The 14,183-nt window shown below is 45.1% G+C and overlaps 1 protein-coding gene across 4 annotated transcripts in view; it reads left to right on the forward strand.

The window, feature by feature from the left end:
- Positions 1–14,183, forward strand: part of rps6ka2 (ribosomal protein S6 kinase, polypeptide 2) — a 665,937-nt gene that overhangs the window by 463,621 nt on the left and 188,133 nt on the right. The gene's annotated exons all lie outside the window — the stretch shown is intronic.

Here is a 14,183-nt window from a genome sequence, read left to right on the forward strand (position 1 = left end):
TTCTTTTACAGTTCAATATCAATGTTATTATAACTTCTTTCTTACCCAATTAAAAAAAAAGCTCTTGAAACACATTAAACAACCAACTGTATTAAAATCACATACAAAAACAGACCACAAGGGGTTAAACAATTTTTAAGTGACACAGACACAGGCTTGCAAACTCAGAGAAATCAGAGATATGCGTCACTCTCTCTCTCTCTCACTCAGCACAAGAGCACAGCACAACTGGATTTTAACACTTCCAACATCCATTCAGTGACAGACGCTGAACACTGGAGCACAGACACACAAAATCAAACAGCACACTCTAGTAAAACACACAAACAGAAACTCAACCAACTCACATACATACAAGGTTTTCTTTTACTGTTCACACAGTATTTTAAAACTTACCATGTGAATCTTCCGTTTAACTTCCTCTAACCATTATCTTTCAATCCGAACACCTTTCCCTTTTGTTTATTCTCTTCCCCCCCCGCCAGTCGGATTTAAAAGCCACAGTCAGTTTCCTCAATATGCCTGCCTCTGTATTTCTCACCTCCTCGAGGTCAAACCGTGATTCTGCCCTTGTCCTGAATTGTGGTAAGCTGTTAGCTACTCGGGCCATATATGGGCCATAACCTATCCACAAACGCCTCCGGTACCTCGCCTGCGAGCTGGCTGGTCTGTTCAACCTGCAAGGACGGACTGCCTTGATTATGCCCCACTGACACTAAGATTTCATCCTTCAAACTGTCCGTGGTTCCCCCTCCCAACTTAGTAGTTGTTGACAGACTCTGATACAGCTTCTCATCTAGGGAGAACAGGATCAGTTTTTTCATTTCCTCCTCATCACAGTTATTAATTCCCCCTATCTGCTCCATGTTAGCAAAATGGACAGAGGCATCCCGTCCACGCTTCAGATTCGGCACACTGGCTAGCATTTCCTGCAACTGAAGGATCGTAGAGGGGAGTACATAATTGCTCTGCAATGGTGCCAGACCACCGCCTGCTGGGGTGGACTGAACTTTTGCTGTCGCAGGGGGCACATCGATCTCGGTGGTCCCAGTGCCTTGGGAGCCAGCCGACACTTCCTACACTGAGTCCCATCATCGGACTCCCTTCTTTCCACATCCCAGTCTACCCCAACTTCCCCTGGTGCCAGAAGACAAGCCAGCTCCTGGCCCTGGACAATGCTTGGGTCAGCTAGGGTCAGAATTTTCTCTTTACATGGCCCGTGATCGACCTTTTCATGCACCCTATTTTGAGCTTCCCTGTATGCCACATTGATGTCCTTCAATTGTCCCTCAGCCTTGTCAGCTCTATCCAAGTTCCTGGCACTTTTCTCGCGCTGAGCCTGACACTCCCTTTTACTCTCTGTGACGTGGCATTGTCGGTACTCTATCGTATTCCTGGAAGTTTCTTCCTGCACCTTCCTCTCCTGCCTTTCCTTACTTAGACCTTCCATTAGCTGATTCACTACAGCCTCTCTGTCACCTGCCCTGTTCTCTGATTCCCTTTTCTGCTGTTCTGTTTATCCTTTCTGTCAGAACCTGAATTTGTTTCTCCATACACAGTAACCAAATTGCTTTTCCTTTTGATTTCTTATACTTGCTACTACCTGCCCACTCTGCTGCCCTCTCCTGGGAACTGTCACAATGCATTATTCCAGCACTAATGGCTCGGAAAGGTTTAACTTGCCACACACATACTGAGATACTCTATCGTCCATTGAGGGTTTCTTGCCTACGATCCTGTCCATAACTTTAATTTTGTTCTTAACCTAATGTCCTGCCACGGTCGCCAATTCTGTTAGAGGTTCCATTCCTGTACCCCCTTACTACAATTCTTGGAATTTAGGAATTACAAGAACAAAATTGCACACAACACAGGGTTTGACTTAACCATGAATTGTTGTTTTATTAAATCCAATAATATCCCTAATTCAGACACATCTATGGTCAGTTGAAGCAGAAATAAAACAAAGCTGTTCTCAGTACAAAACCTCCTGCAGTAACTTAAAAATTGACACCCCAATTCCCAGTTGAACCCTTCAGTGCATGACCACTGTTCCCAGTTACCCAAACAAAGTCACTACGACTTGGCTCAAGCTTACAAATTTCAGGCAAAAACACTACACTTTTGTCTCAACCCCTCAGACCAAGATCACTACGATTTGGCTGAAAACATTTACAATCACCTACACAGCTGGTCGGTCCAGTGTTGATTGTAGGTGTTGTGTCAAGATGACCAATCTTGACCCTTCTTCCAACTGCAGCCCCCAAAGTACAAACCCCTTCAAGATTTGACTGAAAAACTTACAATCACCCACACGGCTGGTCATTACCAATGTTGACTGTAGGCCTGGACCTGAGATGATCAGTCCCCGTCCTTCTTCACATAACTGCAGCACAATCACTCTGATATGCCTTATTTTTATAATAAAATGACTCAGGACTTCTAAGTCAGTCCCATCCACCAACACCCTCCTCCGCCTGGCTGAACTTGTTCTCACATTGAACAACTTCTCCTTCAACTCCATGCATTTCCTTCAAGTAAAAGGTGTCGCTATGGGTACCCGCATGGGTCCTAGTTATGCCTGTCTTTTTGTGGGATATGTCGAGCATTCTTTGTTCCAGTCCTACTCAGGCCCCCTCCCCCAACTCTTTTTCCGGTACATTGATGACTGTATCGGTGCCGTTTCCTGCTCCCGCCCCGAACTAGAAAACTTTATCAACTTTGCTTCCAATTTCTACCCTTCTCTCACCTTTACATGGTCCATCTCTGACACTTCCCTTCCCTTCCTCGACTTCTCTGTCTCCATCTCTGGGGATAGGTTGTCTACCAATATCCATTATAAGCCCACTGACTCCCACAGCTACCTCGACTACACTTCTTCACACCCTAACTCCTGTAAGGACTCCATTCCATTCTCCCAGTTTCTCCGTCTCCGACGCATCTGCTCTGATGATGCTACCTTCCATGACGGTGCTTCTGATATGACCTCCTTTTTCCTCAACCGAGGATTTCCCCCCACTGTGGTTGACAGGGCCCTCAACCGTGTCCGACCCATTCCCCGCACCTCTACCCTCACCTCTTCCCCTCCCTCCCAGAACCGTGACAGGGTTCCCCTTGTCCTCACTTTTCATCCCACCAGCCTCCATATCCAAAGGATCATCCTCCGCCATTTTCGCCACCTCCAGCGTGATGCCATTACCAGTCGCATCTTCCCCTCCCTTCCCCTGTCAGCATTCCGAAGGGATCGTTCCCTCCGCGACACCCTGGTCCACTCCTCCATTACCCCCACCACCTCGTCCCCGTCCCAGGGCACCTTCCCTTGCAATCGCAGGAGGTGTAATACCTGCCCATTTACCTCCTATCTCCTCACTATCCCAGGCCCCAAACACTCCTTTCAGGTGAAGCAGCGATTTACTTGTACTTCTTTCAATGTAGTATACTGTATTCGCTGCTCACAGTGTGGTCTCTTCTACAGTGGGGAGACCAAGCGCAGACTGGGTGACCGCTTTGCGGAACATCTCCGCTCAGTCCGCAAGCAGGACCCTGAGCTTCCAGTTGCTTGCCATTTCAACACTCCCCCCTGCTCTCATGCTCACATCTCTGTCCTGGGATTGCTGCAGTGTTCCAGTGAACATCAACGCAAGCTCGAGGAACAGCATCTCATCTACCGATTAGGCACACTACAGCCTGCCGGACTGAACATTGAGTTCAATAATTTCAGAGCATGACAGCCCCCCACTTTACTTTCATTTTTAGTCATTTTTAGTTATTTTTTCTTCCTTTTTTTTGCATTCCTTTTTACATTTTTTACAATCTTTTTTTGCATTTATTTCATTTCATCTTAGTTTGTTCAGTTTGCTTACCCACTGTTTTTTTCAAGTTGTTTTTCTTCAGGTTTGCACTTGCTGATGTTCAATATTCAGTATATTCACACCTAATCTGTACTGATGCTTTGTCTTTCAACACACCATTAACATATTGTTTGCCTTTGCTCCGTGACCTTTTGGTCAGCTATGTGGCCTGGTCCAATCTGCACCTTCTCCTTTGTTATCTCTTGCCCAACCCCCACCTCACTTGTTTATAATCTGTGACTTTTCTAATATTTGTCAGTTCCGAAGAAGGGTCACTGACCCGAAACGTTAACTCTGCTTCTCTTTCCACAGATGCTGCCAGACCTGCTGAGTGAATCCAGCATTTCTTGTTTTTGTTTCAGATTTCCAGCATCCGCAGTATTTTGCTTTTATTCTTCTAAGTCATATGTTCTATTGTTCATGCTGTGTTGTGTCCAGCCGGCAAACATCCTTTATTTCGTGCCTGGCCCAGATGAACATGATTATTTCATACTGGGTGCAACAATAGTTTTTTTATGGCAGAAATAATTCAAACCAATCTTCATACACTCATATAAAAGCAAAATACTGCGGATGCTGGAAATCTGAAACAAAAACAAGAAATGCTGGAAGCACTCAGCAAGTCTGGCAGCATCTGTGGAAAGAGAAGCAGAGTTAACGTTTCGAAGTTCCGAAGAAGGGTCACTGACCCGAAACGTTAACTCTGCTTCTCTTTCCACAGATGCTGCCAGACTTGCTGAGTGATTCCAGCATTTCTTGTTTTTGTTTCATACACTCATGTTGTTTAAAACAAAACCTCTGCTGTTTGAGGCAATACAGTAACTGCACCTGGCTCTGAGGTTGCTGGAAGGTGTGAAGGTCTTATCTCTCTCCTCGAGAGGAATCAATCACAGTTACAATGGCCGGATTCCAGTACCATTGTCTGTGATACTGGCCTTAATTATCATATTGATGGCGTATCTCTTGTACCATTGTGCAGGGTAATCAGTCTCTTAATTGCATTAGCCGAAGGTAGGTGATGGCTTTTCTTTTGGTGCAATTGTTCCATTGAAAGCATTCAGTCAATGTTTGAATTCCTTTTGATGAGCCACTGTCTCTTCTGAATGTCCAAATTAACCCTTTTCTGCCCAGCCTGTGCTGCTGGCTGCAGCTTGGCTTTTTGTATTGTAATCCAAACATGAGGTCAAAGTATGTCTGTGGGTCTGAATTTTATAGTCCATAAATTTTCCCAGTAGGAGGGGATTCTGATCCTAATGCACTCTCCATTGAACAGATAGATGTAGGTCACCCGGCATAGTGGTGATGAACAAGTGTGGGATATGGCAGATGATGAAGTGGCGGATTGTGGTGGAATACAATTCTGCCGCTAGCAGTTTGATGTAACCACAATAAGACAGTGCCTTGTTGGGCCACTTCAGATGGCAGTTAAAAGTCAACCATGTTGATGTAGGACTGGTGTCACATACAGGCCAAACTTGATAAGGACCGCAGGTCTCTTTTGCTAAAGGGCATTTGGGTTTGGGTTTTTCGGACAATCTGACAGCTTCATGGTCACATTTACTGATACTAGCATTTGGTTTTAGATTTTTTTGACTGAATTTAAATTTTCAAACAGCTATGGTGTGATATGAACACTCGGAGGGTAAATTTGTTAACATACGGGACACAGACTGGAGCCTCAAGGATGGTGAACATCAGACCAGCCTCACTCGCCACATTTTATGAGCCTCATTAACATTGCAATTTTCATAAGATTTGGTCCCAAGCTGCATTTCCTGACTGTGAATGAGATTATATCCAGGGTGCATACCTCATTCATATAAAACATTGGGAATCCTAGGACCTAACCTGCTCAAATAGACTTCTTAAAAGAAGATTATTGTTTGAATTGCTGGTGAAAGTGCTTTTTTTTAGCATGTATAAATATATTTTGCTCCATGTATTATTTGGCTCTGTTGCATAGTTCGTCATTTGTATACTTGTTCAAAATTTTTCTGGCAATGCTTCATTGTTCTTGACTGAATGTTTAGAAGAATGAGAGGAGATCTAATTGAGGTATATAAGATGATTAAGGGGATTGACAAAGTAGACGTAGAGAGGAGGTTTCCTCTTGTGGGGCAATCTAGAACGAGAGGTCATAGTTTTCGGATAAGGGGTAGCAGATTTAAAACAGAGATGAGGAGAAATTACATCTCTCAAAGGATTGTGAATCTGTGGAATTCACTACCCTAGAGTGCAGTGGATGCTGGGACATTGGGTAAAGTTAAGGAGGAGAGAGACAGATTTTTAATTAGTAATGGGTTGAAGGGTTATGGGGAACGGGCAGGAAAGTTGAGTTGAGGCCAAGATGAGATCAGCCATGATTGTATTGAATGGTGGAGCAGGCTCGAGGCGTTGAATTGCCTGCTCCTGCTCCAAGTTCTTATGTTCTTGGTTGGTCTGCTATTCAAGTAGCACCATATAATGTGGTGAAGGTGGGAATTCCCTGAGGCTGTGGGGGAGGGGAGGGGATTCCATAGTGTTGCATGATTTTGATGAAGGAAACAAGTTCATGAGGCAACAACACATGATGTGCTTTGTGCACATTGTTCTGCAGTTGTAAACAACAGCACACATACCTGGGAACGTCAGAGCATATTTGTCTTTGTCACTTCTTCACAAGACAGGCTGCCACCGATTATAGCATCTGCTGTAGGATGACATCTAAAATAGAGATGATTCTGCCTGTAGAAGTGAAGTTTACTACAGCATGAAACTTTCATTGCCTGCCAAGTTACAGCAAGAACATGTGTCACATCAAGAAATCTGCAGTACTCACACATGTATCAACTAAGTGATCAATGCTATGTTTGCAAGGATATTTTTTCTGTGGAAGAGAGGCATTAGAGAGACTGAGTGCATAGTTTTCAGCCAATAGCCAGGTTCCCTCAGCTGTACAGTATTGTGGCTGGGATTTTACGGGACCCCCTGAGGCGGGGAAGAAGGCCAGGGGGCATGGAGTATTGCAACGGGTGGTGTGGGGGTTTCTGGGGCAGAGGGCCTGTCGCCTCCCTGTCACCAAGCAATCCTCCCGGGGGCAGGATTGGCCGATGACAGCCTTCCCGCCGAGAGACCAATTGAGGCCCTTAAGTGGTCTATTAAGGGACAATTAAGGGCCTGGTCCTACCATCGCTGGGGTATTACCAGCAGCGGGGTGGAGGCCTCTGCTGTGCGGGGAGGATGCCTTGCAACACGAGGCACCCTCCCTGTGCTCTTGGTGGGCGGTTTTACCCTCCTCCGTGGGCAATTTGTGGCCCATGGAGGACTCCCACTGACAATAACTTTACCCACCGGACCCCCCTCCTGCAGACTTCACGACTACCACCCCATTCCCCTCACTGGGGCCTTCTGGACTGGCCTCAGCGAGCCCACTTCACCTGCCTCTTGTCCAGAGTTCCAGCGGTGGGCATGGGTCAGAGGCCTCTGCAATACCGGCAGTGGCAACCACTCCTGGTGGTGCTACCGATACTGCTGGGCTGTCAACTTTTTGATTGGCTGGCAGTTCATGGAGGCGGGATCCCGTCTTTAAAGGGACAGGGATCCCGGCTTGTGAATCTTTAACTGAAAAACACTAGGGATTGCTCCAGGGGGCTGCGAAAATGCAGAGGTGGAGCTCCCCCCCGCCTTTTCGGCCTAGAACTGTGAGCTCTACCTCCTATATAAAATCCAGCCCTGTAAATGGCACCCATGTAGGAATTGAAGCTGTTTAGATCAATTCCATGACCTACATAAATGGAAAGGGTTTGCATTCAATCACTATTCAGGCGGTAGGCAACAGAAACATCATTATTCACATCAGTGTTCAGGAATCAGCTTTGATGCCTACGTGGTACAGCAATGAAAATTGTCCATGTTATTTGAAGCAGAAGAAACACTGTAGGGATGGCATATGTGAAACCAGGGCTATTCGCAACATTCATGTCTGTTGACCCTACTACAGAACCCTTTCACTGCAGATGCATACCTTGGGATGGAGGTCTAAGCATCTGCTTGGTGTGTCTCATTTGCTGCCTGTACAGCCTTAGTTTTCACATATATGCTGATGACACCCAGCTCTATCTCACCACAATCTCTCTTGACTCTTCCACTGTTGCTAAATTATCAAACTGCTTACCTGATATCCAGTATTGGATGAGCAGAAATTTCCTCCAATTAAATATTGCGAAGATTGAACTCATTGTTTTCAGTCCTCACTGCAAACTCCATTCCCTAGCTACTGAGACCATCATTGTCCCTGGCAACAGCCTGGGATTACACCAGTCTGTTTGCAACCTTGATGTCACATTTGACCCACAGATGAGGTTTCGACTTCATATTCGCACCATTACAAAGACCCCCTATTTCCACCTCGGGAACATCTTCGCCCCTGTCTCAGCTCATCTGCTGCTCAAACCCACATTCATGCTTTTGTTACCTCGAGATCTGACTATTCCAACGCACTCCTGGCTGGTCTCCCACATTCTACCCTCTGTAAACTTGACATCATCCAAAGCTCTGCTGCCCATGTCTTAACTCGCACCAAGTCCCGTTCCCCTGTGCTCGCTAACCAACATTGGCTCCCCGTGAAGCAACGCCTTGATTTTAAAATTCTCATCCTTGTTTTCAAATCCCTCCATGGCTTCACCCCTCTCTATGGACTGGATTTTGTTCCCCTCCCGACGTCGGGCTCTGTGGTGGGGGGGTGGTCCCAGAAGATCGGAGCGTCAGGGGCCCACCATGGAGCCCGACACCAGGATTGCTGGGCCCAATCTTCCTCGCAGTGGGGAAGCTCCGTGGCGGGCCCTCCAATGTTCTGCGAGGGGATCCGACTTTACATATTTAAATTTTTTATGCCCAGTGGCGGGACTACAAAATCCAACCCTATCTCTGTAATCTCCTCCTTCGCACAACTCTCTGAGAAATCCATGCCCATCTAATTCTGGCCTCTTGAACATCCCCGATTTTAATTGTTCCGCCATTGGTGGCCATGCCTTTAGTTGCCTAGGTCCCAAGCTCTGAAATACCCTCACCTTTTCTCCTTTAAGGCACTCCTTAAAACTTACCTCTTTGACCAAACTTTTGGTCATCTGACCTAATGTATCCTTGTGGCTGTGTCATATTTTATGATACTCCTCTGAAGTGCCTTGGAAGTTATTATATTAAAGGTGCTATAGAACTGTAATTTTTGGCTTTTGCACATGAAGTAAAGACTGCTTGCAAGCAATATGCAAAAGGCCTATGCATGTCTACAGTGCTTTAACTAGTGTCTCCAGTCTCTTTTTGATTTGATTCCTGTTGTTTAGCACATTTTCATGATGATTTCTGTGGAAAATAGATGTTTTCTAGCTCCTTGGAAGATATATTCATAATATACAATGACCATGAGTACACACTTAGATGTAGCTATCGTACTCAAAATACTAGCTTTGTTTCTTTTCAAAATACATGCATGAAACTCATGGGCAGTGGTCTGCATGTAAATGCTTGTGATTAGTGTGATGCTTTAAAGCTTTGGCTGGCACACTGTGTGCCATCTCCTCATCACACATGCGCTTGTTACCTCAGAGTTCTGAACATTGTCAGATATCAGATTTTATCTGTTGAACCTGCAATATACTTCAGCAGCACTTGTAAAGTGGATAGATGGAAATCTATTATCTTGATTCAATTTCAATATGAATGATTAAATGGGTCAAGATATAAATATTATCGAGCTAATAATTTCTTCTTAGCAGAACTACTGTTTCGAGCAATAAATATTCTTGGCAACCTCGATATGATTGTCAGCATTCAGCTGGAGAGGGCATACGGAGGATAATTGCTGTTAATTTAGCAATGTTTTCAGAACACAAGCCCAAATCAGGCTGTTGGCAAATAATAGAATAGGAAAATATAAAGCACAGAGGTGGAAATTGGTTTAGGGAGCAGCTTGAAGATTTATTTTTAGAATATAAACTGTTCAAGTCAGAACAATAGTGTATTATATAGGGCTCCAAAGTTCCTTTAGAAATTTAGACCTCCCAACTAGCACTTGAAGTTACCAGCCCACCAGAAATTCTCAGCAAAGGAAACTGTGAAACTCAAAAGGAAAGCAGGGGCACAGCTATTTTGTGGCTGCAGCAATATGGGGAGAGGAGGGTGAACAGGATATGATGAAATATGTCAAAGGATTCCAAAGTGTGGACTTCTTTTTTGACTAGTTCCATTACTGATGTTTCATGAAAAAATAAATCTTGTGTATTTTCCTCATAATACTTTTCTGAAAGTTTAGTAGGAGCCTTCAGCAAAGGAATAGTTTTGCAAGGAAAGAACAATAGTGTTTTCTGTGATATCTGGTAGATGATACATCTGTGTTTTTTAATGACTGCCCATTGAGTAGATGCTGTCCTTCTTCCCCCACTGAGGCTGTGCCCAATCATTTACCCATTGGTTCCATTATGATGTGATGTTAGAAGGATCCATTTGCTGCATTATCAACAGTTTATAATCCTGTCAGAACTTACCTGTTATGAATTTTATTCTCTGTGGCAGTCTTGGTTGTGTAGACATGCTACAACATGGCAACAAAGAAGGAAAGAAAGATGGAGTGAACGTTCATTGTACTGTAATTAAACTGGAAAGGAGCTGAATCTATCAGCACAGACTGTTGCAGTTTCTTTTCCGCTCCTTCACATGCTCCATATCTCATTGAATCCCTGCATAACAAATGCAGTAAACTTTTTTTTTATTCATTCATGGGATGTGGGCATTGCTGGCCAAGCCAGCATTTATTGCCCACCCCTAATTGCCCTTGAGAAGGTGGCGGTAAGCTGCCTTCTTGAACCACTGCAGTCTGTGTGGGGTAGGTACACCCACAGTGCTGTTAGGAAGGGAGTTCCAGGATTTTGACCCAGTGACAGTGAAGGAATGGCGATATAGTTCCAAGTCAGGATGGTGTGTGGCTTGGAGAGGAACTGGCAGGTGGTGGTGTTCCCATGCATTTGCTGCCCTTGTCCTTCTAGTTGGGAGAGGTCACAGGTTTGGAAGGTGCTGTATAAGGTGCCTTGGTGCAATGATGCAGTGCATCTTGTAGATGGTACACACTGCTGCCACTGTGCGCAGTGGTGAAGGGAGTGAATGTTTGAGGAGGGGATGCCAGTCAAGCGGGATGCTTTGTCCTGGATGGTGTCGAGCTTCTTGAGTGTTGTTGGAGCTGCACCCATCCAGGCAAGTGGAGAGTATTCCATCACACTCCTGACTTGTGCCTTGTAGATGGTGGACAGGCTTTGGGGAGTCAGGAAGTGAGTTACTTGCCGCAGGATTCCTAGCCTCTGACCTGTTCTTGTAGCCATGGTATTTATATGGCTATTCCAGTTCAGTTTCTGGTCAATGGTAGCCCCTAGGGTATTGATAGGGGGGGATTCAGCGATGGAAATGCCATTGAATGTCAAGGGGAGATGGTTAGATCCTCTCTTGTTGGAGATGGTCATTGCCTATGAAGATACAATGTCCTGGTCAGATTCACCTCGGTATCTATATGGCAAATTTACCTGAGCAAAACCAGTCTCTCCTCATTTTCTGCACCTCTTCTATATTTTATATTTTCTTTCACTTTTGCCTTTTTCTCTTGCAACTCTTTGCTCCAGATTTATGGCACCTACTTACAATTTTTGAGTGAATGTTGCACCCATGAAGTTGAGGGATCTCAGTGTTGGAAAAGGAAATGATTTTGCACTTTTCCCCCCCCCCCCCCAATATTAACATCAAGGAAGCCAGGTTAGATGCTAAATTTCTTTTATTCTTCTCCAGTGCACCATATTTCCAGAAAGTGAGTCCCAACTTCATCAGGGTAATAGGGGGTAATTTTGACATAACCTTCTATTCTAATGACCTCAATGAAGAATAAAATCGGGCTGAGTGTGAAGCAGGTGGCCAATCCGATCCTGTCATTTTCCTGCCGGGTGCATTAGGTTGATACTTCCTAGATCTTTTGGCATCTCTGAGTGAGATCGTGAAATAGCGCCAAGTTATGGGCAGTTTCATGCTTTGCACATTCACTGGGAATTAAGTTCGACAGGAAGAGACAATTGAAAGGTCATTAGAAGCCTGCAGCGTGCTCAAAGGATTTTGTATGTGCAGGAAACTGAGAATTGAAACTCCACTTTTCAGATGTCATCTGCGATAACATGGGTTGGAAAAAAGAAAATCCATTGGGAGCTGATCCCTGTCTCCTCACTGCCATTTGTAAGCAGCAGATGGAGAAAGAAGCAGGCAGTAGCCGTCTCAGCCCGGGCAGGAGGAAGGAAGGCCAAGTCAGTGTGGTGTAATTGCAATAGGCTTCACAACCTCATTTGCTTGCTGTTTCTGCCATGATCCAGCCTGACTTCAAGCAGGACCATAGAGGGAATTTCTCTTCAACCAACCAACACCCAACCACCGCCCCCCCCCCCCCCCCACCACCCCCACTCCACCATCTCTCTGAAGACATTTAAGCCTCACATAGAGCTACTTAATAAGATGAGCTGTGCCTAATGGAAGAGCCTTTCTCTCAAATTTTGTGCACCCAGTTTATATCTTATTCCAAATGCTTCTATTTAATGGTGCTGGTTTCCCATTACAAAATGAAAGTGAGTTACTGGCAGCCCTGGGGTTCTGTGATATCACTTTAACCATTTGAGTACTTCATACACCATCACAGGAAGTGATGTCAACCAACGTGATCGAGCAGTTCAAGTCAGGTTAGTCATTGAGTCACACTTGCATGATAAAGCTCCCTTGTAAACTTGCTACTTCACAGTAAAGAACCCACTATTTAACTACCATTCAGCTCAAGATTATTTCATACCTCATTGCTGAAGAAAGCACCAACACAAAAGGAAGTACCCAACTATGTCCAGACGAAGTATTGGGACATCCAAGGACTGCTGCCAGGCAATTTATTTCACATTAGAATCCTTTTCCATTGGACACAACCCTGCAAACTAACTTGGAAACAGAAGATAAAAGAAGTTGTTCAAGGATGTAGAATCAAACAGGTTATAGTGACACCATAAGAGTCCTTTGTGCCCAAGTCAAACTACTGCTATACTACAGACATAAAAAACTGGTGCCTGTCAGCATTTTATACAAATGAAAACAAAATAGTGCAAAGCTTAACATATTGGGCTGAGTTTTCAATTGCCTGTAGGGGTGAGTTCGGGTGCAGGCGGGCCTGGAAAACTGCGCACTTGGAAGGCGTCACTGGTTCCTGATGCCTCAGTGACGCATTTAGATTTTCAAAGGGAGTGCGGCAACGGGGAGCCTGAAATCCACACACCTCCAATTAATTGTTTGTTGAGCTTGTTGTAGAGCTCATTAGGGGTATGGGTTAGCAATTTTCAAATGGCAAGCATGGGAACATGGAGGGTCTGGGCCATGTTTGAGCATAGCTGTCAGGAACACAGCCGGGAGCCATTAGTGTTCATGACTGCAGTGTGAAAAACGTATACAAAAGGGGAGAGTTACACTCAGTTGCTCATGCAGTGGCACAGAGTTGCCATCGTTAGACCTGAGAGGCTTGATTTTGTGAGGAGAGAGTGTTTGGACTCTTTAGAGGGATGTGAGGCTACTGGGATCCGTGGCCACCTCTAGCCATGCCTGCTTGGTCTGGCTCACTGGAGCTCTTCTTCCAGATGGGGGGAAGAGTCCAGCTCTCCTGTCTGCCATAGCCTCGATCAGGCGCTCAATGGAGGCAACAGAAAAACATGGGCCCACTGAAGGAGAGCTGCCGAAACCACCACTGGCCGTCTGCTCTCCCTGCTCAATCATGGCTGCCGTTTTCCTTTCAAATGATCCCTCCTTGCTTAGCTCCTGCCTCCTGCCCACGCTGATACCCCTAATTGGGTGCCGCTCTTGGCTTCGGGCCAATTAATGGCTGACACTTTGAAAATTGCGTTGTGTCATTGATGCTGATGCAGTGTGGGGTCGGGACCTGGAAAGGTTCCAGGCATTGGGTTTCTGATCCTGCAATGAAAATTCGTCCCATTATTTCTCCTGCCTGTGAAACTGTTTAATTCTGTGTACTTTGTATGCAGACGATAAAGTGCGGAATGACTGAACCTGGATTGTCGACCCATGAATTAAACCATTGGTAATTTGAAACTGTCCCACTGGCACACTGTACAGCTTCTGTCAAGCTTTTTTAAGACCTAGCCAAAACCCCGAGAGTTAAGTTGATAAGATATCTTTTTTTGTCATCGTTATCTCTGGCTTCTCTCAACTGTTCATCACTGAACATGTAAAAAAAAGAGTTGCATAAAAGAGATAGACTTTCTAAAGTACCAAACATACTGAATG

The sequence above is a fragment of the Heterodontus francisci genome, chromosome 13 (genome assembly GCF_036365525.1).
Source record: "Heterodontus francisci isolate sHetFra1 chromosome 13, sHetFra1.hap1, whole genome shotgun sequence".
NCBI classification, from domain to species: Eukaryota; Metazoa; Chordata; class Chondrichthyes; order Heterodontiformes; family Heterodontidae; genus Heterodontus; species Heterodontus francisci.